General features: G+C 46.9%; 1 long non-coding RNA gene across 1 annotated transcript; it reads right to left on the bottom strand.

Moving 5' to 3' along the window:
• Positions 1 to 262: 262 nt before the first annotated feature.
• On the bottom strand, positions 263 to 2,799 carry LOC114098749 (uncharacterized). Its single transcript, XR_003583781.3, has 3 exons — positions 2,720 to 2,799; positions 1,171 to 1,396; positions 263 to 794 (listed from the first exon to the last, which is right to left on the bottom strand). It is a non-coding gene; the product is annotated as an uncharacterized lncRNA (long non-coding RNA).
• Between the last annotated feature and the right edge of the window lie 1,571 nt (positions 2,800 to 4,370).

The raw sequence follows: 4,370 nt of genomic DNA, 5'->3' as shown, positions 1-4,370 counted from the left end.
TTTAGCAGCACCCAGCTCCAGCCTGACATAACTGTTTGGCCCATGAAATTGATAATAATAATAGTGACGACCCCAGTAAAACATAAGGCCCAAAGCACCACATTCCAAGGACAAGGAAATCTCCTCAGATGTGATTTGTATGGCTTTGGGGAAATACTGAGTCTCCAAGTCTCAGTTTCCCTATAAAGGGAGGTGACGATAGTGTTGACTTCACATAGTTCTTAGGACGCTTTCTTGCTTTTGTTTTTTAGCTTTTTTTTTTTTAACTTAAAAAAAATTGTTTTCACGTTATACACGACAGTAGAGTGTATTTTGACATGTCACACATACAAGGAGTCTGACTTCCCATCCTTGGGGTTGTACAGCAGGTGGAGTTACACTGGTCGTGAATTCATATGTGAACACAGGAAAGTTCTGCCTGATGTCACTCTCCTGTCTTCCCCATTCCTTCTCCCTCCCTTCCCTTCATTCCCCTTGGTCTCGTCCAATGAACTTCTCTATTCTTCCCTACCTCCACCACCCCTTATCGGGTGTTAGAATCCACATACACAGAGAACATTCGACCTCTGGTTTGGGGGGACTAGCTCGTTTCAGGAAGCTTTCTTGACTGTAGCAACATCTCCTCCCAGGATCCCGTCCTTAAGCACTAAGAGCTGAGAGGAACAAAACCTTCAATCAGCCTCCTATTCCCTGCGCCGTGATCCGGTTGGTGCAGCTGTTCTTTGATTGTTCTGAGAGCAGGGGAAAGGGCTTTCATGGGCAGAGAAGGACAGAAAGAAATGAATCACTGGGTCCTGCAAGAGAGGGGATTTATTATTATTATTATTATTATTATTATTATTATTATTCCCATTAACATCAAAAGAATCCCTCCTAGCTGCATGATGGTCTCAACCACGTGTTGGCTACTGACTGGGTGCTGTGTTGAAGCCCCAGCCACCTCACCTTCTTCTGAAGGGTGCTGAGTGCTTGGGGCTCAGGGATAGACGGCAGCTCAGGTGCTGTCTGTGCACACAAAGAGCTGTCTCTCAAGTTACAGAGAAGAGCCAGGAGCAACTGAAGGAGCAGGCCCACTTCATGAACAGGATAACACTGTCATATAGAAAATCAGGAACCAGTCTCTCAGTCTATCCCTGGGTCCCAGTGAGAGATGCCCCCCATACCACTTACATCTATCTGTCCGTTGCTTTTCACCTCCTCACCCCAACATCCTACAGCAGGTCCCTGGGTATTCTTCCCCCTAGTTTGGGGAACCAGGTTTGTAGTCAGCCTGTCTATATTTAAATTCCAGCTCTTCCTGTGTGATGTTAGGCAAGTTACTTAAGCTCTCTGAGGAAGTTTCCTGAGGAGGTTATTGTGAGAACTGAGTGAGATGATGAAGTGCTCAGCACAAGGCCTGGAATACAAGGACATGGCAACAATTAGCATTATTATAAGGTCTAGGAAGGGGTCGTCAAAGGCCAGTTGGAAAGTTACTTTTTTAAATGAGACAATAAAAGAAATGAAGAAAGGGAGAAAATTTGACCTTATGCATCCCCAACATAAAACTCTCCTATGGAGCAACTGGAGTGTGTGCTTAGAGGTGCAAGACTCTGGGTTAAGTTCCAACCTCCAAAAACAAACAAACTACTGCTCCAATCAATACCTTCCATCCAAGCTGGGCACAGTGAGTGACTCATGACTCTAATCCCAGTCCCAGCGGCTCAGGAGGCTGAGGCAGGAGGATCGTGAGTTCAATGCCAGCCTCAGCAACTTAGTGAAGCCCTAAGCAACTCAGAAAGACCCTGTCTCTAAATAAGATATGAAAAGGGGGTGGGGATGCGGCCCAGTGGTGAAGCACCCCTGAGCTCCATCCCTAGTACAGTTCGTTATGTAAAAACAGATGAATTCTCCTGAGTCGCTCTGTGCTTTCCCCCAGAGATCCCAAGCGCAAAGCCTCCTGCACTCAGATTCTTCAATGCGGATGTGACATCCTGCTTCTCTTCTACAATGCTATGGATCAGATAAGGAGGCAGGTACATTGGGACATGCAGAGCAGTATTGAGAATTGTCACCACTTTTGCTAGAGTGGATCATAAAGCTGAATGGATGCCCATTTAGGGACCAACAGCCACCAGTAGTATTGAATTAGGAAATGCATTGCCTCAAATATATCAACTACTAGGGGTTCAAGTAAGTTACACAAGGTAAGTTCCCACACACACGCCTACCCGTGTGTATCCATTATAGAAAGTTCCCTTTTTTTTTTTTTTCCTTTGGTAGCCCTAGGGATTGAGCCCAAGGACACTTTGTCTCTGATAGACATCTCCAACCCTTTCTATTTTTTTATTTTGAGGCAGAGTCTCACTAAGTTGCTTAAGGCCCCTGATAAATTGTTGAGGCTGGCCTCTAACTTGCAATCCTTCTGCTTCAGCCTCCTAAGTAGCTGGAATTCCAGCTGTGGGCCCCCCGAGCCTGCCTTATCTCATTATTTTTAAGTTCCCATTTTAATCATCTAACTGTAGAGAAGCTTACTGAATTCAGAGTGAGCACACAAGGCAGTGCAGGTCACAGCACATGTCTTAGGCTTCTCGTAGCTTCTGATGAGACACAAAGGGCTCTGTCACTTTCCATTCCCACTCATGGCTCCTGTCACTAAGCTGGGAGAATCAATCCTAACGACTATGGCTTCTGTTTAAGGGAGTATTTAAACGCAGCAGGAATTAGTCCATTTCCTCACCTGCAGGAAGAAAATATGATCTCTGGATAGCATTGCAGGCTACCAGAAAACTCATTTTCTTGCATTTTGTTTGAGGATTCTGATGCACGATTCTAGTTCAGTTATTACAGGTTCATCTTCCCCAATTCAACATGAGGGCCAGAGGTAGAGTGACTTCAGGGTTGATTTGACAACTTCAAGAATCCAGGTTTTTTCATACCTCTGTAGATCAACTTTGTCCCCAGACTGTCTCCCCTCATAGTCTCAAGAGTGCTGCCATGATGCCGGGTATCACATCTGGACAGAAAAATATCCAGGGGGACAAAGGAGACTAAATCTTCTGTTTTCTTCCTAGAAGAGTTGACAACATCTTTTCCAGATCCCTCTCAGACTAGCGAGGTAGCTCAGGGGTCTGGGCATGATCCCCAGCACTGAAAAAGAAGAAGGAGAAGGAGACCCCCATCTCACAATAAAACATGAAAAGGGTTTGGGATGTGACTCAGGTGTTAAGTGCCCCTGAGTTCAATCCCTGGTACAAAAAGAGAGATAGAAGGAGGAAGAGAAAGTGGAGGAGAAGGAGGAGATGAAAAGGAGTCTGAACTCTAGATGCCACTCATCAGCTTCCATTTTACACACTGGGTGACACGCCCATCCCCAAATCCATTACTGATAAGAGGAAGTGAGATTACTATGACTGATTAATCAGGATTCAGCTTGAGCTGGAGGCAGTGACATCTTCCATGACAAAGCCAGGGCCCGTCATCAGAGAACTGTCCAGTAAGTGGAGGGCACCCTTCATCAGGTGGGAGTCTGTTCGACCTCCAGAGGTCGTCAGGCAGAAAGCTGGGGGACTCTGGGCCACCCATGGCATTTGCCCGAGCAAACCTCTCCCAACCTCAGCAAAGGTGCCGGTGATATGCCAACAGGACAGTCCATGCCCCCACGGCTTATCTGCATACCTGTGCTCTTTCCTGAGGCTTCCAAATCTCAGAGGATACGGGAGGAGGGCAGGCAGTCAGAGTGCAAGGTCAAAAGAGCAACTTGACTGAGCACCTACTAGACCCAGAGCGTGCTTTTACACAGCAGAGATTTAATTCTCACAGGAACCGTCAGCTAGGTCCTGTCGACACCTGCTGTGAGGGCGGAAGCAGTGGCACCCTCAAGCTCTCTGCCCAACACAACTGGCTGGAAAGAGGCAGAGCCCAGACTCCAGCACCAGGATGCCTAAGTGGCACCAGCAGAATGTTACCTTCCTTCACCCAAGACAGCCAGTCACGGGTAACAGAAAAGAACCCACCAAAAAACACAGTTGGCACAGGAATGAAGCTGGAGAAGCCAGAGAAAGAGTTAGAACCAGTGCCCACCTGTCACCCCAGCAACTCAGGAGGCTGAGGCAGGAGGGTCACAAGTTCACAGCCAGCCTCAGCAATTTAGCAAGGCCCTAAGCAACTTAATGAGACCCTGTCTCAAAATAAAAAGTATAAAGGACTGAGGTGTGGCTCCGTGGTTAAGCGCCCCTGGGTTTAATCCCTGCTACCAAAAAAAAACTGAAGGAAGAATTAAAACCATTCAGGAAACGTGAGGCAGGCAGCACATTCTGACCCCACAAACACGGAGCATAGACACAAGCCACACATAAAGCACAGTCACGGCCATGATTTGACTTCCTAAG

This window comes from Marmota flaviventris, chromosome 13 (genome assembly GCF_047511675.1).
Source record: "Marmota flaviventris isolate mMarFla1 chromosome 13, mMarFla1.hap1, whole genome shotgun sequence".
Classification (NCBI taxonomy): domain Eukaryota; kingdom Metazoa; phylum Chordata; class Mammalia; order Rodentia; family Sciuridae; genus Marmota; species Marmota flaviventris.
The sequence above is the reverse complement of the archived record's forward strand: the minus strand, read 5'-3'. Positions and strand labels throughout refer to the sequence as shown.